A 20,491-nucleotide genomic window follows, 5' to 3' on the forward strand; every position below is an offset into this window, starting at 1 on the left:
TAAGCAACGATGATCTGTCTCTAATCAGATTAGGAAAAATAAAAAACACGTATAATATTCGGTATTCACTAGGGTGGTCAAAATGGGTGCTCATACCCTGTTTGGAATAGCATTTTGTTTTTGGAGAGTAAATTTGGGAGCATTTTTGAAAATTAAAACTGTCTACATCTATAAATAGAAATGCTCTCACATTTACAACACTCTATGTATAATTACGTTTGTTGAGGCTGGTTTTTAAAAAAAGTATTTATATAATTATGCTGTTGCCATAAAATATTGAAGTAATCTAAGTGTCTATGGATAAGAGAAGGGTTAAATAAAATATGACACATGCATCCTTTGCATAGGTTTAAAAAATGTGACAGATCTGTATGACTCGATATGGAAAGATCTCCAAGATATATTGGTAAGTGAAAAAGAAAGTTACAACAAATATTCCATTTGTGTAAAACCAAAAATATATAATATCTGCATATATGTAAGGCATATTTTATTATAATATAATACAATTTTTATGTAATATATGTTTGGAAGGGTACACACCAAATCGATACCCTTTTTTAATCTTGTGTTTTGATTCTTCGACTTTTTGTAGTAAACATGTGTTCCTATATTACAGGAATGATTTAAAAAATGATAATTAGATTGGTTTTTCTACTTGATTAAAGGAAAACCCAGTATAGAGAAAATTGGTGGGAAAAAAAAGTCCCTAAATTTAACAGTAGATATTTTGGGACAATAAGATCTTGGTTGCATGGATAATACTTTTATGCCAATTTTTCGCATAAGTACGTATTTCTGTCATAAAAGAAAAACATATTCAAAGATAAAAAGTAAGGAACATGTTTTATGATGACTAATTTAATTTTGACTCTGCTGCGTAGCAACAGCTAAGATATTGAAAGGAAATAAAAACCTTAGGCTTTGAAGTGAAAGGGCCTGCGTTCATACCCTTGGTTATTATATCTTATTCTGTTTCAACTTCGGCAAACTATTTATCATCTCCAAGGCTTACTTTCTTCATTTGTAAGATGGATTGATAAAAACACTACTTTATAGGATCATTTTGAGGGTTAAATGAGCTAAAGTATATAAATAACCAGCAATATTGCAGATGCTCAATAATCATTAGTTCCTTCTTCATCATTTTTTGGGCTACCTTGGAGATGGTCTTTATATATATTACTTGGAGTAACTTGTACTTCTGATTTGTGTGTAATTACAATGACAGCTAAATTTTGTACAATGCTTCAATGTATACAAGCATTTTCACCTACTATACTGTACTATATACTTTGACTCCTGTACATAATGGTATGAATCTCATTTTAACTTTCTTCTACTTGAGTGCTCAGGAGTAAACAGGATGGTAAATATATTACTGAGAATGTTTTTTCAATGAGACAGTTCCAGTGCTTAGTTCAATCTCCTCATTTTACAAAGCCCAGAGAGCTTAATTGTTCTGCTTAAGGGCTACTGTATTGGTTAGTTTTTGCTGCATAACAAATACTGTAAAACTTAGTGGCTTAAAATAACAACCATTTATTTGGCTCATCATTCTGATGGTAGTCCTATGGTCTGAATTAGGCTCAGCTTTTCTTGACTGGATTCACTTGTATGTCTGGAACCTTGCCTGGGATGGCTGAGGTAGCTAAAGCATCTCTCCGCAGGACCTCTTAACCTCCAGGTTCCAAGACAAGCAAGAGTGGAAGCTATAAGGCTTAGCCTTACAACTCATACCTCACATTCACTGCATTCTTGTGGCCAAACAAATTATAAGAACAGCTATGATTCCAAGGGCAGGGCAATAGACTGTACTTTTTATTTTATTATTTTTAATTTTTTTCTTGACTTCTTTCACTGTGGCCTGCCACACTCAGCTCCTGCTTACTCCCTTCTCCCTCAGATACCAGGAGAACCCTGACTAGGCTCCCCAGCCCATCTTTCCCTTCCTCTCAACAAACACAAGTCCCGAAACTGGCCCACCCCAGGCTGTTTCCAGAGCTGTGTCCTGTTTTCTAAAACATCAAAACTAGACTCTACTTTAAAAAAATTTTTTTTATAATTAAGTTTATTGGGGTAACATTGGTTAATACAATTATATAATTTTCAGGTGTACATTATAATTTGACATCTATATATTGTATTGTGTGATTACCACCCAAAGTCCAGTTTCCTTCAGCTACCATATATTTGATCCCCTTTACCCAGTACACCCTCCCCCTACCCCCCTATATTTGACCCCCTTTACCTCAGTACCTCTCCCCTCCTCATTCACCTCCTACCCTCTAGTAATCACTAGTCTGTAGTCCATATCCATGAATCTCTGTTTGTTTGTCCTGTTCCTTTGTTGCTTTTAGGTTTATATTCCACATATAGGTGATATGTGATTTTCAACTTTTTCTGTCTGGCTTATTTCACTTAGCATGATTATCTTGAGGTCCATTTATGTTGTTGCAAATGGCAGCATTTCCTCTCTTCTCATGACTAATATTCCATTGTATATATGTACCATAGCTTCTTTAGCCAATCATCAATCATAGGACACTTTGGTTGTTTTCATGTCCTGGCCACTGTGAATAATGCTGCTATGAACATTGGTGTGCAAATATCTTTTCGAATAAGAGTTTTCAAGTCTTTGGGGTAAGTACCCAGTAGAGGGATTGCTGGATCATATGGTGGAGCAATTCTTAGTTTTTTGAGGAACCTCCATACTATTTTCCCATCAGAAGTGTATAAGGGTTCCTTTTTCTCCGCATCCTCTCCAGCATTTGTTATTACTTGTCCTGTTGATTATAGCTATTCTAACAGGTGTGAGATGGTATCTCATTGTGGTTTAGATTTGCATTTCCCTAATAGCTAGCGATGTTGAGCGTCTTTTCATATATTTGTTGGCCATTTGTATGTCCTCTAGGGAGAAGTGCCTGTTCAGGTCCTCTGCCCATTTTTTGATTGGATCATTTTATATTATTTTTTGTTATTGAGTCCTATGAGTTCTTCGTATATTTTGGATATTAAGCCCTTATTGGAGGCATTGCTTGCAAATATATTTTCCCATTCTGATGATTGTCTCTTTACCTTGTCGACGGTTTCTTTTGCTGAGCAGAAGCTTTTTAGTTTGATGTAGTCCCCTTCATTTATTTTTGCTTTCACTTCCCTTGCCTTTGAGGTCAAATTCATAAAATTCTCTTTAAGTCCAAGGCCCTTGAGTGTTGTTTCTATGTTTTCTTCTATGCACTCTATTGTTTCAGGTCCTTAATCCACTTTGAGTTAATTTTGGTGTCTGGTGATAGACAACAGTCTAGTTTCATCCTTTTGCAGGTGGCTTTCCAGTTTTCCCAGCACCATTTATTGAAGAGGCTTTCCTTTCTCCACTGTACGTTTTTGTTTTTTTTTTAAGACTCTACTTTTTGATGGTAGAAGCTGTAACAGGGAAAAGTGAAGCTGTAACAGGAAAACTATCCCTGATGTATAGTTAGTGAGTGGGAATGTATTGATGGGAAGTCAAATTTGATAACTGTTGGTCCAGCAATTTCATTTCTGGTTACATATCCAAAGGACAAAAATACACTGTGTTGAAGAGATATATGCACCTTCATGTTTATACCAGCATTATCTACAATAGCCAAAATTTGAAAACAATCTAAGTGTCCACTGACAGATGAATGAGCAAATAAAATGTGATATATATGGCATGCAGTGGAATATTATTCAGCCATAAAAAAGAAAAAAATCCTGTCATTTTTGACAACATGGACGGACCTTTAAGGTATTATGATAAGTCATAATAGGATTAAGTCAGATAGAGAAAGACAAACACTACATTACCACACCTATATGTGGAATTGAAAAAAAACCAAAAAACTAAAAACCAAACTTTGAAAATGAGATCAGATTTGTGGTTACCAGAGGCGGAGGGTGGGGCCTGGGAGAATAGATGAAGGTCTACTGGGGATATAAAATAAGTACTAAGGATATAAAACAAAACAAAATAAAAACAACAAAAATCCTGATGATTGTTGAGTGCAGACCCACTGCAATCTATTTTTGTAATAAAAAATACACTGAAATCTGAATACATTCTTAATTTGCTCTTGTTTTCTTAATGTTCTTAGAAATGCATGACATTCAGTCAAAAGACTGAACTGGAAATTTTTTTTAGTAAGATCTATTAATCATGGAGTTAACTATATCAAAAATGTAGAATGACTTCTTAGTGACATTCTTAAAGAGTGACAGTAAAACTTGTCTTCTATAGGCTGAATCTAGGACAAAATTGTTGAAAAAGATGAGGGACTGATGACAGCGTACATAAGGACTTTAATGTCCCTGAATCAGTCACAAATGGAAAGTTTAAAAAAAACCCACAACACTAAAAAGTCTGCCTCAGGCAATCTCAAAACGTTTGACATTTCATTTATTGGAAAAATGTAGCTTTTTGTAATTAGAAAAGTTTTAACAACTGAAAGTGACTTTAAGACCTGTTAAAATCAGGTCAGTGAAGTGGCTGATGATCTCAAAGTTTTTATCTCAACAGTGAGAGATTGGAGGCTGTGAATTTTTAGCTGTACATGTAATAGGTACTGCAGAGGGAAAATGCATCGCAATGAAACATTTTTTAGATTGCAATGATGCATAAGCTTGCAGAAGCTTCAGGAATCAAAAATTAGGTTTATTCATGTCTTACTTTTATATGCTAACTATAAAAGAAGTGAGCCCTATTAAGGCAACATTCTGCTGAAAGTAATCTTTATTTGATTTGTCAACTCGGTCAACACTCTCAACTGCAATAGTCACTAGTGTCCACTGGATCGAGATAGCTGCTGACAGCAGTACATGAGGACGATAAAAGGATTAATTATGCCAGCGGGTCCTCACTTCACTTCTCCTGTGCTGTTGAGGTTCAATGCATCCTTTATTGTTTGTGTCCACGTTAGTGGATGCTGGGATGGTTGAGTCATTGCGCATAGCTCAACCTAGATACATAGTCTATGCAACAGTAGTTACTAAGGAAAAATCGCCTGCTTCTCAAACTGCCTCTGATTGATTATTGAGCTGTAGCTTCATTTTATTTTCATGGCTCTGCAATCTTAAGCCTCTTTCACTAGAGCTCTGTCTACTCTCATCAGCCTCCTGTGTTCTGCCTCTTTGAGAGGAATGTTCCAGCCTCTTTTCGAGTGTTAGAAAAGGCAATTTCCAGTTTGAGTTCTTAATAAATATAAAGTCTCTTGCACGATCGGTTTCAGTTAAGGTTTTTTTGTTGTTGTTCAGAAGAAAAGTAACTGACTCTTGTATATTTAAATGAAAAAAGATTTTATTGGAAGGATATGGGGTTGCCCATAAAATCAGAGGAAAAGTAGGCCTTAGAAAAGAGGAACCAGGGACACTCTTGGGGTCATGGAGCACAAATTAAGTGGGAGGGAAAGGGGACGGTATTGGTCTGGCTTGTATGGCATGGCCAAGACAAGGATAGGGTAGCTTGATTGACAGTCCACGGAGACTGTAGGCAACGCGGGAGGGTGTGATTGCCCAAGGAAACTTGAGATGCTACTCTCCAAATGAGGTGGCAGGAATACTGGGTGGGCAAAAACCGCAGACATCGCTGCGTTGGAAACATAGGTGCTATAGTGTGTGTGGTCAAGCATCCTCTTTGGGTATAGAAATTTAGGGTTTTGCTTTTTAAACATTCTACTCCTGAACTTCATAGAACTGCTCTGGGTAGCATTTATTTGGATTCTGAAGCTAGACTGCCTGGATTTGAAGCCCAGTGTTGTCATTTCCTAGTTGTGTGTGCTTGGAATTGTTACTTAACCTCTCTGGATCTTGGTTTCCTCATCAAAAGAATGGGGATAATAAAAGTATTTTTATTACAGTGTTACAATCATTAAACTAACTAATATAGTAAAACCCTTAGAATAGTATATGACACTTACTGGCTATATACTTCTTAGGTATTATTGGGTCTAGAGAGTGTGTCCTTGAATTGTCTGAGATCTTTGACTACGGTTTAAAATAGTAATTGTGCTTGTTAAAATTAAGAAATACCCTCCCTTTCCTGGCTTCACAGGTCACAATATTTCTGTTGGGTTTTCCTTGGAATGGTGCTGTGCTCAGAGACAGTAAATGTGTTAGTTTTACTGGCTGCTGTGACAAATCACCACAAATTTAGTGGCTTTAGAATACAAATGTACTGTTGTAATGCTTAATTTTGTTCTTTTGTATGTAATGTTTCTATTTCCTCCAATTGTGTTTCATACTATTTATTCATTTTTTGATTCTTAGCAGTTTGACTATCATGTATCTAGCTATTTATTTTTTGTTTTTGTTTATTTGTTTGTTTTCATTTGTTATATAACCTACTTGGGATTCTTTGAGATTTTGGGATCTGTGGCTTGTGATCTTTCATTATTATTTGGAAAATTCTCATCCACCATCCTACTAAATCATTTTCTGTCGTGCCCTTCCTTCGCCTCCTTCAATGACTTCAATTACACATATGGTAAACCCTTTAATGTTGTCCCAAACTCTTGGATTCTTTTTGTTTGTTTTTTGATATTTATTTTATTTTTTTCCTTCTTTATGTTTATGATTGGATGATTTTTATTGAATTATCTTCATTATTTACTGATTCTTCTTCAGTGTGCCTGGCCTAGTAAAGAGTCCATCATGTTATTCTTCATTTCTGATGTTACATTTTTTATTTATATCATTTCTATTTGACACTTTGTTTTATGGAAGAAAGAGATGCTCATCTTACAACTATATAAGAAAAAAGTCAACTAAAATTGTTGTGAATGCTTTTAAAAAATATGAATTTATTATCTACCTGTTCCGGAGATCAGAGTCTCATCTGGCTAACATCAAGGTGTGAGGAGGGTTGCATTCTTTCTGGAAGTTCTAGGAGGGAATCCGCTCCTTGTCTCTCCAGTTTCTAGTAGCTGCCTGTATTCCTTGCCTAGTGGCCTTGTCTTTCATCTTCAAAGCCAACAATTCTGACACTTTGACCTCTTTTGCTTTACAGGTTATGAGGATTAGGGTGTGGACATCTTTGATGGGGGGGGATTATTCTGCTCTATTAAACATTTCTAATTATTATTTTTTTTTAAATCAAGAATAGTTAAGCTGTTTACTGAGGCCAACATAGCTTCTTTTTTATTCTTGAGTTGTATTTTATTATAAGCCAAAATTATCGAAAGATAGATTTTCTTTGTCAGATATCTCTTGGTTAGATTTTGAAATGCCATTAAGAAAAGAATTTCCATCTATGGCCATGCTACCCTGAACATGCCTGATCCCATCTGATCTCAGAAGTTAAGTAGGGTTGGGCCTGGTTAGTACTTGGATGGGAGACCACCTAGGAAGACCAGGTGCTGTAGATGTAATAATAATAATAATAATAATAAAGAAAAAAAAGAAAAGGATTTGCTCCAATTAAAAAGTGGGCAGAGGATCTAAAGAGATACTTCTCCCCAAAAGACATACGAATGGCCAACAAACATCTGAAAGGATGCTCAACTTCACTAGCTATTAGGCAAATGCAAACTAAAACTACAATAAGATATCACCTCATACCTGCTAGGATGGCTATCATCAACAGGGCAAGTAATAACAAGCGTTGGAGAAGTTGTGGGTAAAAAGGACCCCTCATACACTGCTGGTGGAATGTAAATTGGTACAGCTACTATGGAGAATAGTATAGAGGTCCCTCAAAAAACAGAGAATTAAATTACCGTATGACCTAGCAATTCCTCCTCTGGGTATTTACCCAAAGCACTTGAAAATGTTTATCTGCAAAGATATATACACCCTGATGTTCATTGCAGCATTATTCACAGTGGCCAGGACATGGAAACAACTGAAGTGTCCTACAATAGATGATTGGCTAAAGACGCTGTGGTACATATATACAATGGAATATTATTCAGCCATAAAAAATGAAATCTTACCATGCACAACAACATGGATGGATCTTGAGATAATCATGCTAAGCAAAATAAATCAGACAGAAAAAGTTGAAAACCATATGATTTAACTCATGTATGGGATATAAAACTGAAAGCAACAAACAAACATGACAAACAAATAGACACATGGACACAGACAGTGGATTAGTGGTTACCAGAGGGAAGTAGGGGAGTGGGGAGGTAGATGGGGTAAAAGGGGTCAAATATTTGATGACAGAAGGAAATCTAGCTTTGGGTGGTGTACACACGATACAGTATATATGACTTATTGTTGAATTGTACACTTGAAACTTATTTGATTTAATTGATCAATGTCACCCCAATCATTTTAAATTAAAAAAACAGAGAAACAAAAGAATTTGCTCCCAAATATAGTACTGCCAAGTTTGACACCTTCGAATTAAGAAAATTCAATCCTTGGGGTTTAGATTAGGGGAAAGGCCTGTGTATTCTGTCTCATTTTCTAATTTATAAACTCCATCTTATCCGTGAATGGCTTTGTGTCTCCCTCTAGTGTAGTGGTTCTCAGTGAGGGTAGCGGAGTGGGTGATTTTGCCCTCTCTCCCATTCAGGGGATATTTTGGTTGTAGTTGAAAGGGGATGGATGGGTGCTACTGGAATCCAATGTGCAGAGACCAGGAATGCTGCTAAAAACATCCTACAATGCATGCAATAACCCTCTCTCTCTCCCCACGAAAGAATGATTCCACTCAAAATGTCGATAGTGCTGAGGCTGAGAAATCCTGCTCTAGTGAGTGTCCCAATTCTTTTCCTTGATTATTGGACTCTGAGATAGTACCTTACAGATTATAGGAAAGGTTTTTCTAGCCAACTGAATTTAGATTTTACCAAACCATGTTTTCCTATCATTAAACAAGTATAATTCAGTTTGTTAAAACAAAACAAAATAAAACAAAATTTTATGATGATTCTTTTAGAAATGTAATGATATGCTGAAGAAAATTCTGGAAATAAGAGATAAATTCATTTTAGACTCAGTGTTTCAGCTTTTTTTCCCCCTTACTCCTACATAACATTGATTTAAATAAAACATTTATTTTCCTTTCTGTGGAAAGGGGGCATAACTATAATTGCAAATGTTTTCTCAATGGAGGGTTTGTGACTCTTTTAAGACATGAACTTTTCAATTTTCTACATCAGTCTGTCCTGCAACTCCCTGGTTTTCTAAAGGCAGTCTATATTTTGGGATTTTTCTTGTGAGGCTATAAATTCAGAAATTATTTAATGTAGGTGAGAAACTGTAAACTGGTTTATTGGTCTCTACCTGACTGGAAGGTATAGGGTATGCAACACCTCTCTGGGAGACCTGAGAGAAAAGAGGGAAGAATGAACTATCTATCTTTCATTCATTGATGAAGGTGATTTTAATTCAGAGCTGTGACTTTCTCCTGGCAGGTAGAGGCTGCAACTGGGTGAAAATCAACCAGTCTCCTGGAGATGGCAGTAGTAGGCTGGGATTGAGATCTTTTGCCAACCAGCCACAGCCAGAACTAGAACTGCAGGCTCCTGCTCTGAATCTTGGTCTGTCTAGATAGGCAGCCATGATGGATCCCTGTGGCTGCAGAGAGCTGATTTTGCTGGTAATTGTTACAGTTAAATTCCACGTTCTCCTTCTCTGAAGTTTAGTTCTCAAGTGCTACCCTAAATCCTTTCTGAACAAGGTCTTGTGTAAATGAATGAATACATAAATAATATTCTTAGTACCTATTAAGCTCTACCACATTTGAAAACCTCTTGAATTGCAGGTACAGTATTGACAGGTATTGAGGTACAAAAGATGCTAAGGCTGAGTTCTTGGGCTGGAGAGTTTTCAAAACACACAAATCAATTATTTGAATATAATATACTATGACCAAATAACCCTGCACTATGAAAGCGAGTGGGTGAACTTAACCCAGCCAGAGGGGTCAGAAACACTTTTCCAAAAAAAATGGCACCGAAACTGAATTGAAAAGAATAAATAAGAGTTAGCCAGGTGAAGAAAGATCAAGAGTGTTTCAGGCGGGAGACACTGCATGAAGAAAGATTGGGGAGGGGGTGCACATCATGACATTTACTATATTACTATATTGTAAAGTTTAAGGCAGGGTGACTGGAAAGCTAAGTAGTGGCCAAATCATGGAAGTGCTAAAAAGAGAAAATGCTTTGGAATTAAAGATGCCAGTGGTTTGCAGAAGAATCATCTAGGATTCTTGTTTTCAACGGATACCCTGACTCCATCTACAGAGACTTTTACACGCCCTTCCAACTAGTGGACCTCGTGTTGGAGTTGAATTCATCATATTCTCAATGTTCTAGTTTTAGAACATTGTCGTCTCTGTCTGCAGAAACCTCTTCTCTTTTATGCTTGTTTGTCTCATCATTTACCATTTTTCTTTCTTACCTTGGTCCTCACTTTCATTCCACTTCCTCTTTGGTCTCCTCTCTATTAATGGATTTTTATTTAAAAAGAAATAGTATATTTTAAAAAATAGATGCATTTTAAATATACATAAATGGTGTGCTCTAAATCATGTTTCTTGCAATTTTTATCTGTTTTTCTACCTTTGTCACTCAGCTCTATGGTACACCTGACTCGTTGCCTCTAACAGCAGTATGCCTCCACAAATTTTGCTTATTCAGTGTATCATGGTTTCTCTCTTCCAAATTCTTCTAATGGCAAGCAACTCTTTGATGAGCACTCTCATTTACAACCTTTTAGGGGCTAGATGAACATTTCCTACCCCCAAATGTTCTGATTCAATATGCCTGAGTTGGGGCCCAGGTCATCTAAATACAATGGGGCTGCTATTGTAGTGAGGTGACTTACTGAGAAGAAAGGAGACAATGGTTCTCTAACTCCAATGTGCATCATGGAGTTCTGGGAAGACACCACTGCCAGACTCAGGTGCCAATCTTGCACTTGCATGGCTGATAATAGATGCCTCCTGAAATTTTACTTATCTCTAGTTTAGGCCCTGGCTGCACTGCGTCCCTCCCACCCTTGCAGTTTTGGATTCAGTAAATAAGTAGGTCTGGGGGTAGGGCCTGAGAATTTGCATTTTTAACAAGTTGCCAGGTGACACTGCTGCTGCTCCCCAGACCACACTTTGAGACTGCTTTAGGACCTTCTAACCCAAGTTTGTCCTGCCAAACAGCAATATGACATCACCTAGGAGCTTATTAGAGATGCAGAATGTTCAGCTCCACCCCAGATCTACTGAACCAGAATCTGCATTTGAGCAGGACCTCCTGGTGATAGGTAAGCACAGGAGAGTATGAGAATCACTGCTTTAGGAGATATGAGGAGGGTCCATCTTTCTACCAGGGGAACTAATACAAAGAGGTTCCCAAATGCCTCAAAAGCAACCAAGGAATATTTTTCAGGGAAGCTAAGGCATCCACCTAGGATGTCTCATCAGGAGGCTCACCATGTATCTGTTTGTTCTTTACTGGTGGTGTTCATTTCGATCATTTGGCTAAAGTATGGTCTGGTTTTTCTACCATGAAAATGTATATTCACTCCCTGTTTGGTGAAGTTACTAAAGAGACTGCCTCTGGAGGAGGCTGTCTCCTCAGCCCTTCATCTTTGCCCCAGGACAAGTAACAAAATGGTGAGAATATCTCTCGGCCTTTCAAAAAGTGCACCAGGCAGGCCTATCTTAAATGTCCACATATCCTGATGGACATTTGTTTCCTAGTTAGGGAATATTATTAATAAAACCACTCTGACATCTTTACAGTCTTTTTGTGGACACAGATTTTTATTTTTCTTGGGTCAGAAGTTCCAGGTCATAAGGTAAATGCATGTTTTAACTTTATAAGAAAATGCCAAAGCTTTCCCCAAAGTGGTTGTGCCATTTTTCCTCCAGCAATGTTTGAGAGTGTTAATTTTTCCACATCTTTGTCAATACTTGGTAGTGTCACTCCTAGTATAAATTTACTTATAACAAATAAACATTTCATTTTAAAGGGGGAGAGAGATGGGGAGGGAGAGAAAAGAGAAGAAAAAACGGGTGGCGGAAAAGGGAAGAAAAGAATTGAGGAGAGGTAAAGAAAAAGAAAGCACAGTATCTAAGAAGTAGAGTCAGAAATACATTCAGATTTTCCGGTGTCTCCTGTCACCTCTTATCAGCTAGACTCCATTGCCTTTCAAGAGAGAAATATGAAGCCGTATTCTTCCTGTTATTACGGGGGTGGTATGAGCTGGACATTGTATAGAGCTTATTCTAAGGAAATCGTGGTTTTTCAAGTATAATTTGGACTGGAAATACTGCATTTCTGGAAGAATTATCTGCATGTCAGAAACTGGCAATAATTTTGAAGTTCCTGTTCGTGTCTGGAAACCTGGCTGTTTTGTACTCACAGGATGAGACTTTTTTATTCTTTTGTGAAAGCGTAAAAATGAAGGCCTTATTCATTGTAGGCACATTCAAAATAATGATCAACTTAGAGGCAAAAGCCAGTTGCTATGACAGATATAACATGGGGAGAGGGAAAGAGGGGCAAGACATTCGTTCTTAAACTTCACCTACCTAAAGAAGCTCAAAGCTGATCTTGCTCAGCAGGAAAGTATAATGAATATTATTATGAGGTATGATTCAAAGAACTAGTCTTTCTAGGATAAAAGTACAATCCTGAGAATGATGAATTTGAATATAGAAAGCAAAATAAGGATTCTAAGTAGTGATTCCAAAAATATGATTATAGAAGAATTCATTGGAAATGACCACCATTATGAATATCTGTTCAGTATTGCAATTACTCTCCTCATTGAGACATAATTTAATACCACTGTTTTGTCACACACTCCTCTACTCCCTGATGCAAAATTCCAGATTCATGGAGAGGTGCCCATGGGCTTTAAACCCAGAATAGAGTGAATGAGAAGGGTGTTCCTAGCTCCCTTACTTTGGGTTCCTCGCCATGGATTTAGTGGGCAGCGTCTCACAGGGACAATTGGCAGGGAGATAGAAGCAACTCCCCAAGTTCAAATTAATAGGGATAGGGACATTTGGCTCACTTATAACTAATCAAGTCTTACCCAACACACTCACAGCCATGAGCAGTACAAAGAGGATGGCCTGTCGCTGTTCCTTTTCACCATTACCCCTCATATTGCCCATTTGTGATCTCTTCTCCCCTAAAAGCTATCCTTAACTAATTGAATTAAGGTGCCTAATGCATGGTATACATAGAGTAAATATAAACTTTCATTCATTCACTCACGTGATTAATATTTCTTGAAGTCCTGCTGTGTCCCAGGTACTGTTCTAAGTGCTGCGCATATACACTCATGAATAAACAGACAAAAATCTCTGCCTTCATACCAGTACGGGGAGACGGATAATAAAAATAATAAATATGTAAATTATAAAAAGTATTAGAAAGTAGTATATATGAAGGAAAAAAAGCAGGATAAAGAGAAAATGGGGAGTGTTGGGGTGCCACTGAGATAATAATAAGCTATTATTATTATCAATGTTTATCAAAGGCAGACTTCACCTGGCCCACAAAGTGGGATTTATCTCACCCCTTCTTACTCTGCCACTACTTATATCAAAATGATTCTAGATAATCCATTCCTTATTCTGGAGAGGAGGCTAAATTAGGATATCTGTGTTCTGTGTAGGTGATGACATCACCATCATGTATCTCAGTAACTCATGGGTATCAGGTGACAGGATAGGCCAAGACCAGGAAATAAGGCACTAGGTCTGCTGCATACGGCTTAAATCATGATACGAATCCTGCCACACCCTGGTCGTACAGTGCACATATTGACTGATAGCTTGATTTTTATTCCTTTTCAAAGAAGTACCATATTTTTCTTCCTACCTAGAAATATTTTTTTTTATAACTTAGTTTTATCTCTAGCATAGTATTTTTCTTTGTATATATTGTGATTTTGGAAGAATTCCATTATTTTAGAATATTTAGTTAGTTTCTAAATTTTCACTATGATGAAATACACATGTAGCTTTGGACGTATTTGTGGTTTTATCCTTAAAATAACTTGCAAAAATTAAAAAAATAATAATTAAAAAAAGATAACTTGCGAAGGGTAGAACTGGAGGTTTAGAAGATATGCAGACTTTTAAGATGCTTTGATACAAATTACCAATTACCTACAGGAAAGCATGAATTTAATCCTACCTCTTTAGACATGAATGAGAACATTTATCTTACTATATTCTTACTCATGCTTGTGTTGTCATTCTTTTTACTTTATTATTTTGAGATGTGACACTTGATATCTTGTTAATATTTTCAATTGCCTGATTTTTGATTGTGAGGTTTACTGAGATTGGTGTGTCACCTTTTGGAAATGGCTCATTTTAATTGGAGTATTTATTTGTTTCCTATCGATAGTAAGAATCTCAGCTTTTTTTTCTGCCATTTATGTTGCCAATATTTTCCTTGGTTTTCAAATTGTGCTTTAATTTTACTTACAGAATTTTGAAAAGTGATGTATTGATGTTTTGGCACTTAAAAAACTTATTTAAATTTATCATGGCTTTTATCCTATGCTTTTTTGATAAGAAATGCTTTCTGTACCCTCTCGAATTATGTAAATATTCATCCAAACTCTCTTAATTTTCTATATTTTTAAAATTTAGCTAAATAGTGATATCTGGAATTCACTTTTGCATGTGAATGGATATAGGGCTCCTACTTTTTTCTCAAACACTTGTCTAATAGTCCCAGGACCATCTATTAGATAATCCATCCTGTCCACACAAATATAAAACACCAATTCTATCATATACTAATTACTTATAGCTACTGTATGAGGCTAAACAATATGAAGTTGCTGTTTTAAGGTCAAAAAATAGCAGAATATTGACAATTCCATATGATTCAATACTAACTTCTGGTAAAAGTGAAGTTTCATTTTATTAAAGGATAATGTAGAATATTTGAATAATTGAAAAAATAAGCTCAGTTATAAAAGAATTCAGAGTGTATAATCAAGACATTTTAGCTGACAAGAATAAATGAATTGAGATGAAGTCAATGGGTGGGGTTGACTCTTGAGCATTTTTTCCCTTAAAAATAAAAGTAAATGCTGCATACTGCATTTTTAAAATATAATATTCTTTTCCCCCTATGGACTTTTGGGGCCACTTCACACCAGCTGAGCTGGCTTGCTGAGCAGAGCTCTCTTTGTAAGGTCTTTCCTGCTCCCCGTCTTCTCCCTGCTGGCCTCATTATTAAAAATGTGCTTCTGTCAGATATAAATGATGTTTCTCACTAAGTACACTCAATAGCATTTTCCTTTCACTCTGTTTTTCCTCCAAATCTAACAATAAGCCATTTTGCCTTAGTGAAAAAGATCCCAGGCTTCTGACTATTCCCAGGCTTACAGCTTGCCATGACTGGCAGTGATTGATCCATAACCTTTGGGCACTCAGGCAATTATAAGTTGCCCATAAGCTTTGCTGTGCCAGCAGAGCCTATAAAAAAAGCTTTTTTTTAATGATGTTATATGAAATGAGAAGTTTATCTGTAGGAGGGAATTTTTTAGAGAACAATGAACATTATTTATATTTTCCCTTCTAATCAGCATGAAACATGACAATGATTACTTCTTTTCTCTTTTTTGTCCACACCTACATTTTTTTTCTACTTCCAACCATCAACATTTATTTTTATAATCTTTACACTAATCTAGGAATAGGGGGAGAGAAATCCAAGTTTCTGGTGTTCAAAGAAAAATGAAAATCAGAAATAACCCTTGAGAACCAAAGTTTTAATATTTCCATTCCCATAATTCTGGGAGTTGTCGATGATTTTTATTTTCACTAATGAGGCACTAACTCAAGCGCTAGTCCTCTTCTGTCAGGAGACAAATATTGTGAAACAGAACTGTCATTTGTCTCAGAGCTCTGCTTTATGCAGAGGTGTATGTGTATGTGCTTGTAGGAAAAAAGAGCATTTTCTCAGCCAAGATAGAATGAGCTGTAATAGACTGATTACTCAATGGTTATCATAAAATCAGTACTGGAAAAGAACATTAAAGGTCATCTGGTTCAATCTCCAGTCTACAAATATGCTCATTCAAAGTGTAAGGGCCAAGTTCAGATGTTTTTGAAGCTGCTAAAGACTATCATCATCTAGTTGTATGACTTCTCTCTTTGCAAAATGTCCTATGACACATGTATTTTTCAAATTGATTGTCTTTAGAGTTTTGTGACATTGAGAAAAATTGCAGATGTCCTAGGCTAGGTTATAATACTCTCAGGAAAATGATGTTTTTCCAGAAGAATAACTAGTTCACGTTTCTATTTAGTTTTACCTGTTATTTACCGACTGTAGGAAGAGAGCACTGCTCTTAATTGCCTTGTGGCTGATTGTTAAATTAATGGCCCTTCATGCATCGCACCTTCCTGTCTATCCTTGTGCCATTCCCTACTCACCCCATAGACACTAGGCTTGGCCACGTGACTTCCTTTGGCCAATGGGACATTAGCAAATGTGACACAAGCAGATGGTAGTAAAGTGCTTGTACACTAGGGCTTGTCTTCTCTTTTGCTGTTTTTAGAATCCAGTTTCCATGTGAACAAGCCCAGGTCAGTCAGCTACAGACAAGTGGCCTAGCCAATAGCCAACACCAACCGCCAGACATGTGAATGAGGCCATCTTAGATCATTCAGTCTCAGTCAAGCCACTAGATAACAAGACCAGCAGAAGAACCACATAGATAAACCCAGCACCAATTGCTGACCTAGAGAACCATGAGCAAATAAAATGAGGAAAGAAGTAACTTTACGGTTGAGAATCCTGGCAGATACCCCTTTAAGCAAGTGATCATATTTAACATCACCGGTGATAAGACATGTTGGTATTATCTACCCCTTGATATAAAGCAATGGGAAGGGCACTTCACCTTTGTGTTATTCTTCTCAAAAATCCACAACCTCGATCTAATCATGAGAAAACTTCAGACAAACCCAACTCAAAATACCTGTCCAGTACTTTTCAAAAGTATCAAGATCATATAAGCTGAAGAAAGACAAGAATTTTCACTAAATGTGGTGTGGAATCCTGGATTGGATCCTGGAATAGAAAAAGGATATTAGTTCAAAAATGAGTGAAATCTGAATAATATCTGTAGTTTAGTTAATACTATTGTGCCAATGTTAATTTCTTACTTTTGATAATTGCACTATGGCTATGTAGAATGTTAACATTAGGGGAATCTGGGTGAAGGGTACACAGGAACTCTACTGTCTTTGCAGCTCTTTGGTAAGTCTAAAATTATTTCAAAGTTAAAAATGAAACAAATCTTGAGTGACTTTCTATTGCACTTAGAACAAAATCCAAACTCCTAGCACAGCCTTCATGATCAGGCCTTAGCTGACCTCTTCACCTCTGTCTTGTATAATTCTCTCCAACCATACACATCCCCTTCTCAAGGCCTTTACTCTATAGGTGCCTTTTGCTAGGAGTGCTCATTCCATATATTTTGTCACATGGCTATATTCTCATCATTCGCATCTTAGCCCAAGAGGCTTTTCCTATCAAGCTTCTGAAGAAACCCCATTCCTCCCTATTCCTTCAGTTGTTCTTTGTCTTGTTAATTTGTTCTATTTTCTTCATATCACTCATGTCTATGAGACATTATTTTCTTTAGTCACTATCGTTTCTCCAATATAATGTAAGCTTCATGAGAGCATGAAGTTCTCTAATATTTTCCAAATGACCTTATCTATCTTGCTTACTGCTATATCCCTGGAAGCTAGGACAGCACTGGCACTTAGTAATTCTTCAATAAACAATGAATGAATGAGCCTATGTTGGCTGCCACTTTCATATGATGAGGTTCCCTCTAATAATTTTTGTTTTTAACAGCTAACTATCTGTGCCTTAGAAACCCCTTCAAAGTTGCAGTCACACAAGCTAGCTGCTCCTTAACCTGAAACGCTTTGTTTCGAAAATGATTCAGATGGGGATTTGATCAAGGTGGCCTTATTCTTAAACAGCTGGTCAAGCATTAATGATGAATCAAAGCAAATCTAGAAAAAGTAATTCTACCATTTTTTGGATCATAATGGATACAATCCCAGAATCGCACCCAGGAATAAAAGGGAGGGGGACACGGGGAGGAGGAGCTAAAACATCAAAAAATGAGGCACTTCTGTTTTTCTCTCTTGTCCTATGAGTTATACTTCAGCTCACTGGGCATTGCTTTTTTATTTGTAATCAGGTAGGATTGGGCCAATGATCCTATGGTCGTTCTAGTTTCTCCAAATTACTAAAGAAAATTAAAGAAAAATCTAGAATAGATAGCATTACCAAACTGGGAACCATACTACACTCCTCTAAACACACACGCATGCATACACGGTCACCCTATTATCTTGCAGTGCATTTGTTGTCATATGCCCGTTTCTTCTCCTACCTATTGTGTGGTGTACGTGCGTGAGTGTGCATTTGTGCTTGTTTATGTGTGGGTATATTAGACTCGGCTCAGTGTTTGTTAGGTGGCAAAAAATCATTGTGATAGTCTGAAACTAGACTTAGATGCCCAATTCACCATACTTCACTTCAGGCATTGCAGACATTCTGCTTTTGTTATTTAGTGGAGTCAGAAATAAGAATAGAAAAAAACAGAGTGTTTAAATCATTTTGTGACAAGTTATGTTAGGCAAGATCCTCTTTAACTGGCAATATTTTAAGAACTCAGTATAGGTAAGTTTTTAGATGATGTATTTAAATGTATCAGCCCCTGAAGAAAATGATATATCAGCTTCCTTCTGATTTCAATTAACTTGTATACGATTTTAATTTTAAAAGCTAATATTGTTTCTTGATTGATTGATAAATATATTAATTCACTAAAATGAGCCTTTACAAAACACTGACTATGTCCCAAGTATAGGTTTCATTTATGAATAATATGTAGCTCCTAATCTTAAGAAATTCTTGGGGTGGAGTGGGGATGAGTCAGGGAGAAAAATGCAGCAAACTAGAATAATAATGTGTTTGAAAATTTGATAGGGTAGTAGAATATTGCATAGTAAGAAAAATAAATTATTTTGGGAAATGCCTTTTCATTTATTATTACCCAAGCCTTAACTTATATAGTTCACTAATAAGTATGGAATTTCTGTATTTAAAGGATTGAGAGTCTTATTTTTTTTACTCTATTAATTAACACATATAATTTATTTTTGTCTTAACTTCTTTTTCCTTTTTAATTTAGTTTTCTTTTCTAAAATTAAATTTTACTTGCTCATAGTTGAAAGCAGTGGTTCTCAAAGAGGGGTCTGCAAACTCCTGGGATTCTCCAAGACACTTTCAGAAGGCCCGTGACATCATAATAGTAATACTACTCAGGCTTTGTTTGCATTTTTTTCTGTGTTGCCTTGCATTGATGAAGCAAAAACAAAGGTGGGTAAGAGTGCTGATTCTTTAACACAAATTAAGGTACTGATGCCAAACTGTACTAGTAGTCATATTCTTCATCTACACACAGTAGCAATGAAAAAAAAATTTAAAAAGTCGGTTTCACTTAAAATGTCATTGAATATGCAGTAAAAATTATTAAATTTTGTTCCTTGAACACATATCTTTTTTATAGTCTGAGTGATAAAATGGGAACTATGCTGTACACCAAAGGATAATGGTTGTTTCAGGGAAAAGGATTCGTGGGATTGTTTGAGTTGTGAATTGAATTAACTGCTTTGTTCAGGGAGCACCATTTACACTTGAAAGAATGCCTAATAGAAAAACTATGGTGTTTCTGATGTGGGTATTTGGCAGACATTTTCTCAAAAATGAATAAAGTGAGTCTGTCACTATAGGAAAATCAACTGACAGTATTTGTTGCTAATAAAAAGTTATTAATTCACCTTCTGGTTCTTTTTTTAACATGTCAGTGCCTCACGAATGTGAAGGGATTTGTGAGGTGCGTTGGACCCAAAGACCTTTGGAATTTGTTGACAGACGATTTAGTTTCCATGAGAAACAAAGTACAAAGATTAGTATGCAGTTCTGAGTATTTTTGTACATAAACCTATATGTGATTGCTTTCATGATCTGTGATTCATAACTAAGTTTTGCAGGCAGTTAAATGCATTGCGAATTTACGCACATATTCTGTGGCTTTTCTTGGAGGGATTTTGATTGTTAAGACAATTGAGCTCACACGAGAAGAAATAGCTTGCTATTACTATCCACCATTACTCATGTCTACTATTTTACTAAAAGACCTATAACTGTAACTGAGGATGACATTTACATCTATTATAATAGAATGGTCAAAATATGGGAATAAGGCTTAGGAAAACAGGCTGAACTATTGGTAGACAAACTAAAGGAAATAACGACACACATTATATCTGTAAAGTTAGTTTTAAAAAGTTTTCTAGTTTAGAACACTTAGGATCTTTTTAAAAATGATATATGTTCTCATTACGTAAATACCACATCACTCGATCTAAAAAATTTGGACGAGAAAGAAAATCATAAAGAAGAAAATGAAAATCCTCCATAATCTTATCATCCAAAATTAACCACAG

General features: G+C 36.3%; 1 long non-coding RNA gene and 1 other non-coding gene across 5 annotated transcripts in view; both read left to right on the forward strand.

Moving 5' to 3' along the window:
* Nucleotides 1-20,491, forward strand: part of LOC118607791 — a 221,594-nt gene that overhangs the window by 128,992 nt on the left and 72,111 nt on the right. The gene's annotated exons all lie outside the window — the stretch shown is intronic.
* LOC118608452 lies at nt 7,261-7,379 on the forward strand. Its single transcript, XR_004953000.1, has one exon. It is a non-coding gene; the product is annotated as a 5S ribosomal RNA (ribosomal RNA).

The sequence above is a fragment of the Rousettus aegyptiacus genome, unplaced genomic scaffold, assembly GCF_014176215.1.
Source record: "Rousettus aegyptiacus isolate mRouAeg1 unplaced genomic scaffold, mRouAeg1.p scaffold_m13_p_9, whole genome shotgun sequence".
Taxonomy (NCBI): Eukaryota; Metazoa; Chordata; class Mammalia; order Chiroptera; family Pteropodidae; genus Rousettus; species Rousettus aegyptiacus.